The sequence below is a fragment of the Pinus tabuliformis genome, chromosome 5_1, assembly GCF_031772625.1.
Source record: "Pinus tabuliformis cultivar Carrire ecotype Pingquan chromosome 5_1, CPIR1, whole genome shotgun sequence".
Classification (NCBI taxonomy): Eukaryota; Viridiplantae; Streptophyta; class Pinopsida; order Pinales; family Pinaceae; genus Pinus; species Pinus tabuliformis.
Window position 1 is genome coordinate 542,119,919 of NC_142305.1, and position 20,430 is coordinate 542,140,348.

A 20,430-nucleotide genomic window follows, 5' to 3' on the forward strand; every position below is an offset into this window, starting at 1 on the left:
TCTCATTGACATTCAGGGTATCATGCCTTGCACCCCATAAGGGGAAACCTACTTTGAAATAAAAAAGGAATGCCATAGTAGGACTTCCCCCCACCCTTATGTCTTAGAGTATCCTCTTGGAGATCATAGTCCACAAGGGAAATTGAGGACATATTATCATGCTACAAGAAAATGGACTCAAAGAGAGAGGACATAGAAAAGAAAAATCAAATTGATAAGAGGATAGTTTGTCCCATGATTAAATAAGACATATACATTCACAATATTCTGAAATGTCAAAAAATATCCTTAGTAATATTGTCTAACAAACTTTATTTTGTCAACATGTTTTCAAATTCAATTCTGAAACTAGATATAGTGAATGTTTATACCTCTCCAACAAAGAGGGTAAAGGGGTCCTAGAAAATGATGTCAATGAGAAAAGTAAGCTCGTCATTGAAACGCATACTAGAATTCCATAAGTTTCAAGTAAGTTGTCAACATCCCTTTGGTGAAATTTTCAATTTTGGAGATGTTGAATAGAATCTAATGGACTATATGGAAACCAATAGGATCCACATACAGATATTATAGGAACCGTGAGGATTTTAATGGTTGAAGTACAAAGTTTTTGATAAGATAAAGGAATAGTAATTAAGGATGAAGAAATAAAATCCCTACTAATATAACTCCTAAAAAAACACAAAGGAATTTTGAACAAAGATAGAGTTCTAATAATGTTGTTTCAAGTGGCTCAAGAAGGGATTCTTGGAAAAGGTCCCACAAGTATAAAGGTCCTCTTGTGATGAGAAATAACAAAGCATTCCATAATTTTCTTATGTCAAATAAAAAAAATACTTTCAAGGACCCATTAAGTAACTTAGGTTTTCATTTGATTAGTCACCAAAGAAAGAGACACCATTGAATGCCCTAGAGGGAGAATTTTGCAAAGGAAAAACCACCCTGTAAGTGAAGAATTTAAACTCCAAAAATCAGTAAGAAACAACAACAAGGAAGGTTTTCCCTTTTGGGTTTCTTGGGTAATCTATGTGTCTCATACATATTTTTATGTGATTAAAATAATTTAAATGATGGACAAAAATAAATATTAAATATATCTAACTCATAGCAAATGTTTTAGCCTGACATATTTTACATTGATGCTTTCTTTTCTTCTTCATCCATAGTGCATGCATCAATAATATTACTCATTTCTCAAGGATTGACCAAAAGCCACTACAACTAGACCACGCGGATAAAATTCATAATTTATAGGTTGGCACAAAATAACATAGATATGCAAAAATTTATTATTGAGATAAACAAAGAAATTTATATCAATAATATTAACTTGATTACCCTAAGCAAAGGCAACACAAGAAGTTATAGGTATCCACATAGTATCAAAAATCCTAACTTTATGGAATGGGTAACAAGTATTCTTCCATGAACGAATTAAGAGTGGAAATCAGAGCAATATCCTTCCTCGCAATAATATAGGATAGTGTGTTTCCCCTAGAAATTGTGGCAGTGAAATAGCATCATGCATAAAAATCAAGAAACAAACACTAAACTTTAATGTTAACCATTTATCTATAGAGAAAAAATTGTGTAAAATAAAGACGAGAACAAAGTAGATGATGACTAACTAAATCAACTACTAAGAAAAATGGTGGAACATTGTTTCTCTATTCTTCGGCTCAACATCTCTTTCTAAGTGTTCTCTGGTATAATTTTAATTTATCCTGGAGTTTTATTATATGGCTTGTCTTGTGATAATTGAGGATCCTTTCCATTTGACTTAGATTATTTAGGGGAATTTCATTTCTCCTATGCTCCCTCTGAAAATGTTTTTATTTACAGTAGCTATTTCCTCATTGCTACATTCTAACCAAGAAAATAAGATGCAAACAGAGATTTTGTTCCATAAACTAGGGTTTTACCATGCACATGGAAGGTAAAAAAATTATGGTTTTTGCCATGGCTTCTCCTCCTGCTGCGCCAACGCTCCTCTAGCTTATCCTCCTACTACGAAAATCTTTGTTGATTGGTGAATGAAAATGGTAATTTTGTAGGTTTTATGAGGGGTGAATATGGCTTCTCCTTCTACTTCGTTGGTATGGTAGGGAGGTGAAAGAAAATGGTAATTTTACAAGCTCCGTGAGGATTCTTTCAATCCTAGTAATTTTGGTTGGGGGTCAGGGATTCGTTTACCATTTGCAGGCTCAGTGAGGGTTCTTGCAGTTTCAACATATAATTTGGGCTCCCACGAGTTTATATCTATATATATATATATATATATATATATATATATATATATATATGGAAACTGATGTGGAAACCCTCAAATATCATTATTGGGTGGTTCATGGATGAATATAGCATAGGAATGAACCATGAAAGGCACCTACCAATGGGTAGGCATATTTAAGTACCCATGTTCGAATATCACAAGCTACATTCATCACCACCACATCCATTCCACCTCCCTCCAACCCTATAGGAATTGTTATTAATAAGATGCAGGGACTGATAACAAGTTGAAAAGAAGGAGATAAGTTGGATAGTCCACAAGAGAAATCAATTAGGGGTTATCATTATGTAAGTCTATGCATCAATATAATGAGGGAATCATCCACTAGCTAAGCTTACATATGTTGTAGGACATGTGAAGGCCCACATATCTTGATCATCGACCCAAGCAAAAGTTGCAAGGGGGGTATTATGTGAGGAAAGCATAAGAAAAATGAGAAAGAAACATCAAGCAAGAATATTGGGATAAGAGACAAGTGAGTTTGATAACTACACAATAATGATAAAAACTAACTTATAAAATCTAAATGATGAAATTATAATCAATAAGTCTAACCACCATGCAGTTCATGATGTAGTAACTAAAATATGATATTAGTATTTGTATCTTATGATTAATATGTATAAATTTCTTGTATATTCAAAATACTAATTGTAATTTACTAAAACAATAGACTTGAATCTACTCTACTCATTAGCAGAAACAATTAATCGATTGAGAAATCACGAAGCATACAAGATAAAGAGTTCAATCAATGGTTTACACAATGATTTCCTGGGGAAATCCACAGCTAAAAACACTTGCTATCTATATATTTCATTAGTCAGAAAATATGAGAAGATTACAATGCTTTGCTCAAGCCCGAGAAACCTTCGCACTATCTCTATCTACCTCATTGCTTCCCGATCCTAGGCCAATACTTAACCAATTTTCAGCTTTCCTGAGTTCCTATTTCCCTGTGTTTTTTCCTTGGGAATTAACCCCCTATTAATTAGGGAAATTCCTCAATTGTAATTGTGCAATCCTCGTAGGCCTTCCTCTGACTGCATGCACCACCTATACAATTTGGATGATTATACAACTGATAGTACACTGCCCTTGCACTCCAATCTCAACTGGGTAACTCTCATATCTAACATGCATGATTTATTTATGAGTGAATCATCAGTTAAATGGTTGAACACATGAAGGAGTACCCCACTGTCTAACCTCCTACTAGTTCCGCCATTAGTTGGAACTCGTTTAATGACTTTAACTTAGTTAAACTGAATTAATTAATTACAACTCAAAATAAACTCAACTTGAGCTCCTCTAAGGTAGGAGACACTTTACATGACTCAAGTTAGACCCTCAACTCGAATTAATTGAGCCAAATAATTCAAATTAACTTAGTTAACTCGTACAAGTTGTCTTGTGATGTGGAATTACAATTTTGTTCCTAATTTAATTTAAGGGAAAATTAAATCAAGATTTTTCTTGTTTCATTTTCAACACTCCCTCTCAACAAGAAAGAGATTATCAAATACCCCAATCCTGCCTCTATGGAACTCAAATTTTCCTCTTGACAATGGCTTATTCAATATGTTTTCATCTTATTCCTCTGTAGGAATGTACTTCAGCAAAACGATTCTCCTCTGCACACAATCTTGTAGATGGTGATATCGGATGTCGATATGATTGGATCGACCATGAAAAATTGGATTCTCAAAGAGTTTGATACAAATTTTATTGTCTGAGTAAATCACTATAGGATCCATCTATTGACCAAATAACCCAACAAGGATTTTCCTCATTCAGATAGCCTCACAAGTTGCTTGACTAGAAGCCATGTAATATGATTCTTTCAAACTGAGTGCAACTAATCTTTGCTTCTATTGTACCAAGAAATTATTGTTGGCCCAATACTGAAGATTCCCCCTGATGTGCTCTTCCTGTCTAAAGGAATCCCTACCTAATTTGCATCTGTGAAGCCTTTCAGCTTCACTCTCTCTATTCGTCCATACCAAAGACCAAATTGAGTGGTGCCTCTGAGGTATCTCAACACATGTTTAGCTACCTTCCAATACAGTTTGGTTGGCTTAGCCATTTCTTGACTAAGTTGGTTAACTACAAAACATATGTTTGGTCATGTGTTCACCAAATACATAATTGAACCCACAAGCTTCATGTAAATAGTAGCTTCCACTACTTAACTTGAAGTAGAATCTCCCTTCCTCCAATTCCCTACTAGTGGAGTCTCCATGGGTTTATTTCTCTCCATGTGTAACTTCTTCAGTATCTCATTGGCATACTTTCCCTGAGAGACAAACAGTTCCTCATCTCCTTGCCATACTTCCATACCAAGGAAATAATGCATGAGCCCCAAGTCCTTCATCTCAAATTCTCTTGCAAGATCCTCTTTGCAAGATTTTACCAGCTTCTCATCACTTGTTATAATTAAATCATCAACATATCATACTATAATCAATAATTTACCTTCAACCACAATATGGTAAAGGTTTTCATCTGTTTTGCTTTTGGTGAAGCCCAAACTAGTGAAATAGTTGTCGATCCTAGTGTACCAAGCACGAGGTGCTTGTTTCAATCCATACAACACTCGCTTGAGTCTGCACACATGTGACTCTCTGTTGAAGGTCTCAAATCCTTCTGGTTGTTCAATGTACACCTCTTCCTCAATCACTCTATTGAGGAATGTTGTCTTCACATCCATCCGTTGTATCTTCCATCCCATCTGTGCTAAAAATGCTAGAATAGATCTGATTGAAGAGTACCTTTCTACTAGAGAAAATGTCTCCTTTTAATAAATTCCCTCCACCTAAGAGAACCCTCTGGCCACAAATCTAGCCTTGTTTTTCTCGACACTCCCACCTACTGCTTGCTTTACTTTGTAAATCCATCTGGAACTCACCATTGACTCATCTGTTGATCTTGGGACTACTTCCCAAACAATTTTTCTGATAATGGAGTCATACTCCTATATCATGGAATCAACCCATATTGGTTGTTGCACTACTTCCTCGAATGGGGATGGATCAATCTTTGTACTCTCGCTCATCAAAGCCATGTATCCAATGTATAGATCTGGTGACCTCCTATCCTTGTGTTGTGATGTGGGTTCTCCCACATTCTCTCTAGCATCATGCATCAATTTTTTGGCTTCTCTAGTGCACTTCCTTCCATCTCTAGAAGTCTCTACATGAGTGGGTGTTTCCACTCTCTTCTCCTCTACATGTGGTTGCTCCAGATCATCCTGAGGTTCTTCCCTTGAATCTAAAAGTTCATCATCTGCATGTAACTGAAGCTCCCTCTCAAGGGAACATCTCATGGCCTTCTCTTCATTGAACTTCACATCTATACGAACAAATTTCATCCTGTGAGATGGAAGGTACACCCGATAGTTGTGAGGTGTATCAGTGTACCCCACAAAAATGCCCAACTCAGTTGTTGGCTCTATATTTTTCTTTGCATCCTTGGTAACATGATAGTAAACTGATGAACCAAAGATTCTAAAGTGTGTCACATCTAGTTTCTTATCTAAAAAAACTTATTCTTGTGTACTCATCCCGAGAATCCAAACAAGACTCATGTTCTACACATATACAGTTATGTTTCATGCTTCAGCTCACAAGTGCAATGGTAGGCCCTGATCATGTAACATTTCCCTTGCAACTCCCACAATAATTTTGTTCTTCCTTTTACCCACCCCATTTTGTTGTGGGTTATGGGGTGATATTAACTATTGTTGAATTACTTCTAATGCACAGAAGTTCTTTAATTCATGTGACACATATTCTCCACTATTATTGCTCCTAAGATCCTTCACTTTCTTGCAAATGTCTTTCTTAACAAGTGATTTAAATTCACAAAATTTAGAGAACGTCTGATATTTCCTCTGCATGAAAAAAAATCTAACACTTATGTGAGAAATCATCTACAAATATTACATAATACCTGTGCTTGGCAATGGAGGCTATCGATAATGGTCCATGCACATTTGAGTGAACTCTTTCAAGGATCACTTGCACTCTATTGTCCTTATCATCAAAGGTGGATTTGGTGTACTTCCCTAATATACACCCTTTACATGTATATCTCTACTCTAGTGCACCCTTGGGAAGTCTTGTAGAAATTCGTTGCATTATCTTCAAAGCTCCATGGTGTAAGTGGCCCAATATTCTATGTCATAATTCACTGATGTCTCGGATTTGCACCTTCTCTTCTTTTGTGCACAAAGCAGTGCAGTGTTCAACATCCAATTTTTAGAGGTTCTTCACCCAAACCTCAATCTACTTCACTTTTCTTGTGGCTATGTGATGAAGGAAATCCTTTCCTTTGCTAAATATCACATCGTAGCCATAGTCCTCCAACATAGAAATTGAAACTAACTTCTTCTTCAGACCTAGAACATACATGACATATTTTAATGTGAGAGTAGAACCAAACTTTTTCTGACAAGTAACAGTACCAATGTTGGTCACGCTATACCTTCCATCATCTCCCATCTCGATGTGCATATGGAGGTCCTTCTCCTCCAAGTCACTGAAAAATTATTTGTTTCCCGTCATATGGAATGAGGTTCCACTATCCAGATCCCACACACTACCCATCATTGATGTCACCATGAATGCAATGAGGGTGAAGTCCAACTCGAATAGTGAAGCAAGAGCTTCACTTGTCTCTCCTCTTGAGGGCTTCTTGTCGACCTTATTGTGTAGATACTTCGTGGCATAGTTTCCTAGCTCATGACAGTGATAACATTTAATCTTCGACAAGTCCTTCTTCTTACTGCCCTGAATGGAATCTCCTTTGGATTGGAATTTATTTCCTTTCCAGCTAAGGCATATTTCTCCTCATCATTGTGATTGGATGAGGTTCCATCTCTGGTGCTTCGCCTTATCTCTTCTTTCACCAAGTCAAACCACAAATGCTCCCACTTTGGTATATGATCCCTCCCATTTATCGAATCCTATTAGTTGTGCTAGCTCTTTGGAAGGACTTGAAGTGTTAGGTTAACCAGATGATCTTGAGCAATTTTAATACCAATTCTCCCAAGCTCATCCCTACATTTGGTGAACCTGCTCAAGTATTGTGGTATTATGTCACCCTTCTCCATCTTGATCTTCTGAAGCTTGTCCTTCAGTGCCAACTTCTTGTGGTCACTGTTGTTCTAAAACAAGTCGATCAAGCCTTGCCACATTGCATATGTGTATCCTTCCCATGGAGGTTCAAGACAATAGGATCTCGATCTCCTTCTACTATGATCCTTCTCACCTTTACAACACATTTCTTCCACTCTGCCATACCTTGAGGATGTTTTGTTGGAGGCTTAGGAATATCTTTATCTATGAATTCCTTCAGCCCATTGTCTTCCAACATTGCCTCTATCTTGTCCTCCCAAGAAATATAATTTGAAATACCCTCTAAGACATATTTGAGTCTCAATTTATAGATTGACATCCTACTGGCTCTGAAGAATGATCCTGAAAATTCAATTTCACCGGCAAACACAAACTCGCATTCTCCTCTTCTAGTGTGATTTATGCTATGATACTATGTAGAAATTCCATTTAGATTCAAACTTCTAATTGTAATTTACTAAGGCAATAGACTTGAATCTACTCTACTCATTAGTAGAAACAATAATCGATGGAGAAATCATGAAGCATACAAGAGAAATAATTCAATCAACACATTACACAATGATTTCCTATGGAAATTTGCAGCTAAAAACCCCTTCTATCTGTATATAGCATTAGTCAAAAAAATATGAGAAGAATACAATGATTTTCTCAAGCCCGAGCAACCTCTGCACTATCTCTATCGTTCTCATGGCTTCCTAACAAGCCTAGGCCAACAATTAACCAATTTTATGCTTTCACAAGTCTCTATTTCCTTGTGATGTTTCCTTGGGAATTAGCCCAATATTAATTAGGGAAATTTCCTCAATTGAAATTTTGCAATCCTCATAGGCCTTCCTCTGACTGCATTCACAACCTGTATAATTTGGATGATTATACAACTGATAGTACACTGCCCTTGAACTCCAATGTCAACTAGATAACTCTCAAATCTGACATGCATGAGTTATTTATGAGTGAATAATCAGTTAACTGGTTGAACACATGAGGCAACACCCCACTATCTGACCTCCTACTAGTTCCTCCATCAATTGGAACTATTTTAAATGATTTTAATGCACTTGAACTGAATTAATTAGTTACAACTCAAAATAAACTCAACGAAGGCTCCTATAAAGTAGGATACACTCTACATGACTCAAGTTAGACCCTCAACTCGAATTAATTGAGCCAACTACATTAAATTAACTTAGTTAACTCGTACACATTGTCTTGTGATGTGGAATTACAATTTTATTACTAATTTAATTCAAGGGAAAATTAAATCAGGATTTTTCTTGTTACATTTTCAACATAAAATGTAAGTGATGCAATGGCTTGAACATGAAAGTAAAGCATGATCAAGTCTAACAATAATAATAGAATATTAATTATAAAATCATCAAAAAGAGAGAAAATGACCATAACTATACTTAGATATAGGTAAGGAATGAAACTTTAGGAACATGTTGGGATGATTTAAATGTCAACATCGTAGAGGTTAATGACTTGCCTCAAGGTGGAGTAGGGATATAAACACCAACTCGTAGCGAAGGGATGAAAGATAGATAAAAAATGAAATATGGAAAGTGATTATAGTTGTGTGAATCTAACAAAGGTAAGAGAAAAGGAAACACTAGCATGAAATTGGAAAAAAGCATGAGGTGGAACTAGAAATATTTTTGCAAACATCTTGAGGTGACATACGTTGAATAAGAGCCAATGCTACTAAAAGCGGTGACCTACTAATCTAGAGTTATCATGAACATGAATCTAGATTATCATGAACATGAAGGTGATGTATGGTAACCTTGAGCTATTGCAAGCACGTGAGGAGACATAAACTAATCCAATATTGTCATGGTTATGGAGGCACCATATGTTATTCAATGACATAGTATGAGAACCATGTGACATATTATAATCTAGAGAGAATTAGCTTAATAGCTAGAATATGTCAATAGGGAGTTAACGTGAGTGTGAGAGGTGACTAGATCTTCTAGAAATGATTTTATATAATATAGAATGTTAATTTCTATACTCGTTTTTTCCAAATGTTAGAGGGAAGACTTTTTTTTGGAGAGTTTTACCAAGGTATTTGTTGGGTATTCATATTTAGGGTTTTGTTTATTTGTTAGAATGGGATATCTCATTTCAATGACCCCCAAAACCTATCACTTAGAGATTAGAAATAAATAATCCTTTGAGTTTATGTGGTGCTATGCATAATAAACATATATTGGTTCTTAATTTGCTATAATATTGCAATAATTGGTGCTTCCATATGTATAATTTTATATCCAATCATTATTAGTGCACAATTTATAGTAATAATACATTAATGTAGTGATTTCTACATAACATACCTCTCAAATATATATGTTTAAAAAAAAAAAATTGTTTTTAAAGATATGCATATAATAGTAAAAATGAACCAATGCAAATTGGTATACAAAGTAAATTAATGAGCTTGAAGATAGTTGTAACAAAAAATTATGTACTTACTTTATAAAATATATTTCAAATTTTGTGTATCTCATTATGCAACATTTATATTGATTGAATATCAAGGAAAAAAAACTTATAGCCATGAGTGTGAGGGAGGTTCATCAAAAGAAGATAACATGTTAGATTTAAATAATGTGTATTGGTTAACTCATGTCATGCAAAAAAAAAACATGAAAAAAGACAATAATATTATTCATGATATAAGTGGAAAAGAGAGTAAAAGATTTATTAAATTGTTGCAAAGAGGACAGTTGGGTGGATGAAAAGGAAATTAACTCACTAATATTTTCTAATAAGAAAAATAAGTAAGAACTTTTCTAGTACTATCTAAAATTAGCCATAGGCATCATATAATAAATACATACCATGTTAAGTGGGATAGTAAATAGCAATAAATAATTTCATCTCCTCAAGATTTATGTTATAATTTTGACATTTGATTGTTGAGTTTTTTTTTGAGTCACATTTGAGACTTGAAAGCCTTTGATACCCTCAATGCATGCATATACTATAACCATGTCAAATTTGAGTGCGCACAAGCACAAATTGGAAAAATTTCGATGTTGGCCCCATTCACAAGTCACTATGTGCGGGATCAATTAATTAAAGCATGATTTCCACTAATTGGTAAATGTTAAGTGGTGTATTGGTCCTTAGGGGTAGTCCCACAACTAGAAACAATAAGCTTGAGGTCGGTGAAGGTATTTGGATCATATCCATCAATGTTTCATTCATGAGGACTCATATCTTTAGAGATTGGAAATGGGAGAATAAGAGACATAAAATAAATTATGTCATGTCCTCATAATTCTTTGAGGCATATTTCATATTGCTTTTCATATAAATGGAAAAGAGAAGTTCAAATTAAACTTTTTAAAACCAAATCTATTTCTCAGCCTTCTAATTCCTTAGGCAATTAACTCACTAAGCTTGTCTAAACAAAAAAATAAGTAAGCACTTTTCTAGTACTAACTGAAAATAGCCATAGGAATCACATAAGAAAAATGCATACCATGATAAGTAGGATAGTAAATAATAATAAATAATTTTATATCCTCGACATTTATGTAACAATTTTTTCGTTTGGCTGTCAAATTCTTTCTGTAAGTCATATTTGAGTCTCGGGACCCTCCCATACCATTAATACATCCATCTACTATAACAATGTCAAATTTCAATATGTACAAGCACAAACTAGAAAAAAGGTCAACGTTGGCCCCATTCACAGGTCACTATGTGCGAGGTCAATTAATTAAATCATAATTTCCATTTATTGGTAAATGTTAAGTGATGGATTGGTCCTTAGGGGTAATCCTGCAACTAGAAACAATAAGCTTGAGATATGTATAGATAATTGGTTCCTAACCATCATTTTTCATTCATGGTGATGCATATCCTTAGAGATTGGAAGTAAGAGCATAAGAGATATATAACAAATTATGTGTGATTCATTAAGACCACATCATTCCTTTTCATATAAATGGAAACAAGAATTTCAAATGCAACTTTGCAAAACCAAATATATCTCCCCTTCTTCCTTGGGTTAATTCACTGAGATTGTCTAATAAGAACAATAACTAAGCACTTTTCTAAATGTATTAACTAAGAACATTTGTAGCCATCACATAAGAAAAATGCATACCATGATAAGGACACAAAATAATAATAAATAATTATCCCTCCTTAACATTTATGTTAAATCTTTGTCGCTTGATTGTTAATTTCTTTGTGTGAGTCATATTTGATTCTCGAAACCCTCCCATACCATCAATGTATCCATCTACTATGACCATGTCAAATTTCAGTGCATACAAGCACAAATTGAAAAAAACTCAACATTGACCCCATTCACATGTCATAGTCTATGGGATCAATTAATTAAAGCCGAATTTCCACTATTTCGTAAATGTTAAGCAGTGGATTGATCCTAATTAGGGGTAGGCCTGCAACTAGAAATAATAACCTTGATATTGGTGTAGATAATTGGTTCCTAGCCATGATTTTTACATTCATGGGGACTCATATCCTTAGAGATTGGAAGTGAGAGCATAAGAGACATATAATAAATTATGTGTGATTCATTGAGGTTGCACCATTCCTTTTCATATAAATTGAAAAGAGAATTTCAAAAGAAGCTTTGCAAAATCAAATCTATTCCCTCTTCTTCCTTAGGTTAACTCACTGATATTGTCTAGTAAGAACAATAACTAAGCACTTTTCTAGACATACTAACTAAGAACAGCCATATCCATCACATGAGAAAAATGCATACCATGATAAGGACACCAAATAATAATAAATAATTACATGTCGTTGACATTTATGTTAAAATTATGGTGTTTGATTATTGATTTTTTTGTGTGAGTCGTATTTGAGTCTCGAAACCCTCCCATACCATCAACACATCCACCTACTATTACCATGTCAAATTTCAATGCATACAAGCACAAACTGAAAAAAAAAATCAATGTTGGCCCCACTCATAGATGACTATATGTGGGGTCAATTAATCAAAGCATAATTTCCACTAATTGGTAAATGGACAACCTTGAAAATTAAAAGATGAACCAAAGTTAAAATTGGAGATGATGGCATAACCCTGAATGAGCTTCTCTTGTTTTCAATAATAATATATTCTCTACTTAAAATTGCCAACCACATAAAGGTGGAAGCTCTTATGCCCCCCCCAACATCACTCTCAATTCCACAACACCAAATTTATGTACTATAAGCTATTTGGATGATCCGAGTTGACTCACCTCCCAGATTTAACCAAGATATTTTACTTTCATGATGTGATTAGAATTGCAATTAAAATAGCATAAAGGAAAATAAATGCATGTTGTAAAGAAGAATGAACATGACAAGGGTCAGCAACATAAAACACAAGATGTTGATAACGGAGTTCGTCGAGGAGGGACTACGTCTCCAGGCCCCAGTGTCAAGATGGTGTAGGCCGCTGCATAGAGTGTAGTCAATAGTGATGATGTACATAAGAGGTGATGTCACTATCATACAAGGAAAATTCCCTCACGCAGGAGTGGCTCCAAGAGATGTTCTGCTACAGGAACTCTCATTCAAAAAGGACTCCTATCAGTATGACCTAAACTCATGCATGATGATAATGAGCATCCCACCAACATGGTATAAAATGGATCTCAATGCAAACATACATGGCGACACATGAGTATACCATCAACATATAACAAAGGGATCTCAAACAAAACATGCCGAATCATGACAACAAGTACATCCCATAAATGATTTTGCATCACATCAAGCAGGAATCATGAGACAAGTAAGAAACAAGATCCCACATCAAACATCAAACAAGGATCTGTACAACACAATGCATCTCATAGAAAAAAGTACATGAACACACTGCATATACCTCACATCCTAGGGCCATCTGAAGAAAAGGATGTCAAACTGCTGAAGCTGGCTGTACCATCAATCTCGCGGTGTCGAATCTCATGGAAGTGACTGCTCACACATGAATGTTGACACCTGCACTCCAGTTTGAAAAATGACCGAAAAATGAAATGAGAAAATGGAAAATATGAATGCACCATCATATTTGTGGCATCGAATAGTGCAAAATCGACTGTCCAATTTCTGAATTCTGAGAAAATGAAACTCTGGGGCTCAAGGAATATTTTAGATTCCTTAAAGATTCCCTCCTCAGGGTCCTCTAAAAATCTGCTGCTTAGATCGGGAAACTTGCTGTGCCATCAGGTTCGTGTCACTAAGAGGTGTAAGATCAACATAAAATTTGTCCAATTTGGACACTGCAAAAATTTCACCCTCCTAAGAATTTCGCCCAATCATGGTTTCACCTGCCTCTTCTCTGACTCATGGTTCCACCTACAATAAATTAATTAAAAAATTACAGTCTTGTTTTTTGTACTCCATCTTCACCCCCTTTTCACTGAAAAAAAGAGGGTTTATATAAAAATTCGAGGCAAATATTACAAGGTGGTGGTTGGGTGGATTGGCATAAAGCCTGAGTTATAAGGAGGAGGTCAGGTGGTCAAACCTCGACCCCTCCACATTAAAACATATTTCATTTTTTTTAAAACAACTGCATGTATTTTTTTTTTGGGGGGTCGGGTCCGCATTGGGCGGCCCGCCCCATAACCTTCGCAGATACATTGGATTGCTTGTATTAAATGGTTGGCGCGTTTAATGTTTCATTGTTTGGTTTGTTTGACATGGGGTCGTCGCATGGTGGTGGGCCAGCCCACGTGGCTGGCATGGGCTCGATACCCGCTGGCCTCCATAACCTTGGCATTAAAACACAGTGGGGGTGTTGGGGTGTTGTTCGGGTCCACCGGAGGTGGCCCACCCACCCCTTTAGCATAGTTTAAACTTGTTATATGGTCACAGTTGGGGTGTGGGAGGGTTTGGCAGGGTAATGGCCGCCAACCCAAATTTAACATTAAACTTTGGTTATGTGGGTTGGGTGCGTTGACGGGGGTCACGGCCTGTCGGCCCAATCTTAGTTAAATTTTAGTGTTGGTTCGTTGGGGGGGTGGCAGGGTTGGTGGCCCACCACCCCATAATAAATATTTTTTATTTTTATTTTTTTTATAACATCCACATTTTTTCAATTTTGTCTAATATAAGAGATATTCGAAAAATTAGCGATCTAACAAATTTGCCCACTTCCGGGAGCTAGGTTTCATGCCCCAGCATTAGTCAAATTGTAGGACACTTAAACTTGGCCCACAACCCAACTTTGACCAAAACTTTGATTGGCTCGTTCTCCCTCATATGAGCTCGGATTGACGATCCGTTCACACCGTTGCGATCAGGACGACAAGATATACGCTTTGGTCTTGGTTCAAAAGCATTCTGATCACTTTGATTTTTTAGCTTCCATAAGCCCTTTTTGTCTTATATGTGTCCCTGGAGCCACCTAGATCAATCCTCCACACTGAGGAGCTTTTGGTCCTCCAAAAGCATGAAAAATATTCTGCAACTTCTTTGTACCTTGTCTGCATCACAAGTGTCCTGAAAAGGTCTCGCTTCCATCTCCTTCACCTTTGTTCTTCGCAGTCTTAAGTGATGAGCCGACACCTACAACCTCTACAGCTTGTAGTACATTGTTTTTGCAAATTACATGCTTGACTTACACGACCAACTAATGACCCAAGCATCCCTTACATTCCACAAGTTTATAACACATACTCTATGATCAAGTTTACATCAAGATGGACACAATACCCTAGCTATGAAAACAAGGCCAGCATATCATTGTTGCTCCAACAAGTGATGGAAAACACATCATCACTGCAACACATGATTTACAACAATAAGGCCAAACAAAATTTTGTTTTGACAAGTGATGGAAGCACGACATCACTTTCACAATTTATCATGCAACTCAAAATAAGACCAGACATCATTGTTGCTTAACAAGTGATGGAACACACATCATCACTTTTACATCTTAAAATTCAACAAATGATTTACAAAAGCACAACCATGAAAAGGTAACATATCTAGACACCATTTTTCACTTATCACTGTGAATGGATCATCCCCCTATGGTGGTTTTGTTCTTTGAATAGTCGTTTCATTTGGTTCATGCACCGACACTTTGTCTTTCAAGCACTGCTCTGGATGGAGCCTCCAACAAGTGGCTCTTTGATAGCCACTTCTATCGCAATGACTGCAATAGGTCTTCTTCATTCGGATCTACTTAACCTGTTTCTTTGCCTATTGTTGAGAGGGTCTTTCACGCCTCATCCTTTCGTGTGTTGCTCTTCTTTTCCAACACTTAGAAAATGTATGGTTATGTAATCCACAAAAGGTACATGTTTTCCTATGCCATGTTTTACGCTTATCATTAACAACATGATTATAATCGAAATGAACATTCGAATATCGAAACTAGTTATAACTTTCCTTGCCGTCTTTGGTGTCATTATGGTGATAAGAGCTTGCCTCAGCTCTTACCCTGCAATGGGCACTGCCATGGGATGATGGGGATGTGTTCCCACCATTCTCTTTCCTCGACAATTTCGACAATGTCTCAAAAGAAGCTGACACCTTCAAGCATTCTCCTTTGGTGTACCTCGAGCCTGCAAATTGAGGTCTCTGCACAACCTCCAATGGTTGAGTTATGCCTTGGTTATTAACATCAGGTTGTTTTTCCTCCTCGTGCCTCATCCTGGTAAGGAACCTCAAGTTTGTCCCTGTAATTGGGATCTCCAAATCTCCAATAGAAATCATACTATGTGAAGACGAAGTTGAAAGGAAATCAACATCTTTTACCTCCTCTATCGATATGGAAAGAACTGATGAGGGCTTCTCATCATCTGTTGTTGGTGGTTCTCAGCTATGTCAGCGCATTCCCCAACTTCCTTTCCGACATACCCAAGTCCTTCCTGATGAGGTAATTCCTCTACTTGGATGGGGTTGACAATGCCTTTGCCATTAATGCCCAAGCCTTTTCCTACATATCCCATTTTCTTCAACAGTTTGGAGCCAATTCCTGTGGTATGATTTTCAAAAACAACGAAATCATCATCAAGAAACATACCTGAAGATGGAGAACTAGTTTTTACCTCACATGGGTCATGCTGCAGCTTATCCAAGGCCTCGTCCTTAACTTGCAGCTGTCATAGAAAATTTTGTTTTTCCTCTTTCTCTTCATGTAGAAGCATCTTCAATTCAGTGTTCTCTATTTGAAGATTATGTTTGTTGTGCTTCAGTTCTTCCAGGGCCTCTTCTGTGGCTTGCAACTGAAGCTGCAATCGCTCCTTTTCCTCTGTCTCTTTTTGTAGAGCTTCATACATTATTTCCACCCTTTGGGAAATTTTGAGCATGGTCTCATACATCGCTTTTTCATCCTTTGTCGCTTCACGTTCCATTGTTCACGCTTGCAATTCACATCCACGCAAAGACAACTCTGATACCAAACTTGATCCAAGTTGACTCACCTCCCGGATTTAACCAAGATCTTTTGCTTTCATGATGTGATTAGAATTGCAATAAAAATATCATAAAGGAACATAAATGCATGTTGTAAAGAAGAATGAACATGACAAGAGTCAACAACATAAAACACAAGATGTTGATAACAGAGTTCGTCTAGGAGGGACTACGTCTCCGGACCCCAGTGTCAAGATGGTGTAGGCCGCTGCATAGAGTGCTATCAATAGTGATGATATACATAAGAGGTGACGTCACTATCATACAAGGAAAATGCCCTCACGCAGGAGTGGCTCCAAGATATGTTCCACTACAGGAACTCTCATTCAAAAAGGACTCCTATCAGTATGAACTAAACTCATGCATAATGATAATGAGTATCTCGCCAACATGGTATAAAATGGATCTCAATGCAAACATACATGGCGACACATGAGTATCCCATCAACATGTAACAAAGGGATCTCAAATAAAACATGTCGAATCATGACAACAAGTACATCCCACAAATGATTCCACATCACATCAAGCAAGAATCATGAGACAAGTAAGAAACAAGATCCCACATCAAACATCAAACAGGGATCTGTACAGAAAATGCATCTCATAGCAAAAAGAAGTACATAAACACACTGCATATACCTCACATCCTAGGGCCATCTGAAGAAAAGGATGTCAAATTGATGAAGCTGGTTGTACCATCAATCTCACAGTGTCGAATCGCATGGAAGTGACTACTCGCATATGACTGCTAACACCTACACTCCATTTTGAAAAGTGGCCAAAAAATAAAATGAGCAAATGGAAAATCTAAATGCACCATCAGATTTGTGGCATCGAATAGTGAAAAATCGATTATCAAATTTCTGAATTCCGAGAAAATGAAAATTTGGGGCTCAAGGAATATTTCAGATTCCCTCCTCCGGGTCCTCCAAAAATCTGATGCTCAAATCAAGAAATTGACTACGCCATCAGGTTCGTGTCGCTGAGAGTTGTAAGATCGACATAAAATTTGTCCAATTTGGACACTGCAAAAATTTCACTCTCCTGAGAATTTCACCCAATCATAGTTCCGCCTGCGTCTTCTCTGGCTCATGGTTCCACTTGCAATAAATTAATTAAAAAATTATAGTCTCGATTTCCGTGCTCCATCTTCGCCCCTCGTGCACTGAGAAAAAGAGGGTTTATGTAAAAATTCGAGGTGAATATTACAAGGTGGTGGTTGGGCGGATTGGCATAAAGCTCGAGTTATAAGGAGGAGGTCGGGTGGTCAAACCCCGACCCCTCCACATTAAAACATATTTCGTTTTTTTTAAACAACCACATGTATTTTGTTTTGGGGGGGTCGGGTTCGCATTGGGCGGCCTGCCCCATAACCTTCACAGATACGTTGGATTGCTTGTATTAAATGGTTGGTGTGTTTAATGTTTCATAGTTTGGTTTGTTTGACATGGGGCCGCCGCATGGTGATGGGCCAACCCACGTGGCTGGTACGGGCTCAATACCCACCAGCCTCCATAACCTTGGCATTAACACATGGTGGCGGTGTTGGGGTGTGGGCCAGGTGATCCAGATCTTGGGGGGAGGCCCTCAAGATCTAAAAGATTGAAATGGATCTAGTGGGGAGACCCCCAAGATCTAAAGAATTGCAATGCTAGAAAGAAAATGACAAAACACAAAGTAAATAAAACCACAAAGAAAATTTTTATTAAAATCGATAATAACTTTAAAGGCTACATTTTGGCAGACAATTTGTCTTTTTATAAAATGTGACTTGCTACTTATAGTCTTTTTCAGTTACAATACCATGGGTGGATGTCACTTACAATACAATGGGTAAATTCCATGGGTGAATGAATACCATGGGCAAATACCATGGGTGGATGTCACTTACAATACCATGGGTGGATAAATACCATGGGTGGATGCCACTTACAATACCATGGGTGGATGAATAACATGGATGGATGAATACCATGGGTTGATGCCATTTTCCATTCAGATCATTCCTCCCCCCTTAAGAAGAAATGGTCCCCATTGCGTGAAGTTCCCTATTGCGAAGCCTTTGTTGAATATGAAGAGCCACTGAAGAGAAGCGTTTTATGTGATTAACCCATAACCATGATGAACGAAGATCCGAGGATAGAGATACCCTGTAATTCTTGTGACCAACTGTGATATTGACAATGTGCGGCCTAGTAAATGGACTTCAATGAAGTGTGGGTTTGTGGATGACCCATAACCATGATGAACGAAGATCTGAGGATAGAGATACCCTGTAATGCTTGTGACCAACTGTGATACTGACAGTATGCGGCCTAGCAAATGGACTTCGATGAAGTGTGGATTTCTGGATGACCCATAACCATGATGAACGAAGATCTGAGGATAGAGATACCTTGTAATGCTTGTGACCAACTGTGATACTAACAGTGTGCGACCTAGAAGATGGACTTCGATGACAAGGATATTGGCTGGTTGACCCATAACCATTATGTTGGTTGTTGATGAAGTAGCAGGTGCCTACATAGCCTGAAGTGGGAGGGCACGTCTCCAAATAACCCAAGCCGAATGTTGCTATGCTGAAACTGATGAATGTGAAGTAGGTGCCTACTAAAGTGGGTTGGGAGGGCACGTCTCCAACAGGAACCCACTCTGAATGTTGCTCTAGAATTAAAATGGACATAACTCGGTCAATTTAACTCAGAATATTTATTATAACCTATTTTTGGAAGCAGAAGGACCATTTTCCATCTTCCCATGTGTTGGAAATCCTTATCTGGACACTCTAGAATCTCATATTCGTGCCGCAATTTTTTTCGCCGCCACAAAAATTCTGAAAAAAATAGCTGATTTTAAATCAACGATATCTCCCACATCTGAACTCCGATTCAACCCTTTTTTTTTTTTCAAGAGGAGCTCAAATCTACATTTTTTTTTTTTTTTTTTTTTTTTTTTAAATTCTGCACAAAAAACTTCAAAAAATGATAGGAGAGTCGCCATCCACTAGTTTTCATTAGGAAAAAATTCTACAAAATAGTTGATTTTAAATCATCTCCCTCATCCAGACTCCGATCGGCCAATTTTTTTTTTTTTTTTTTTTTTTAATTTTAGTATTTTTTTGCAAGGAATCTAGATCTGTTATTTTTTTTTTGTAAATATTGCACCAAATGTTTCATATCTGGTCTTCAAATTCGCCACCCAAAAAAAATTCCTACAAAAAAAAAAAAAATCTTCCTGCTTGGCCCAAGAAAGTGCTTTGTGGAGGTTGCAGCGCATGCCTGAAGTTTGTTGAATATTGCTACAAAAATTTGAAACTGAAATATGCATGAAACCCTCATTCCTAAAAAATCGTAACCTGCTCCGATACCATTGATCTGAATCTTGGGGGGAGGCCCTCAAGATCTAAAAGATTGAAATGGATCTAGTGGGGAGACCCCTAAGATCTAAAGAATTGCAATGCTAGAAAGAAAATGACAGAACACACAGTAAATAAAACTGCAAAGAAACTTTTTATTAAAACCGATAATAACTATAAAGGCTACATTGTGACGAACAATTTGTCCTTTTATA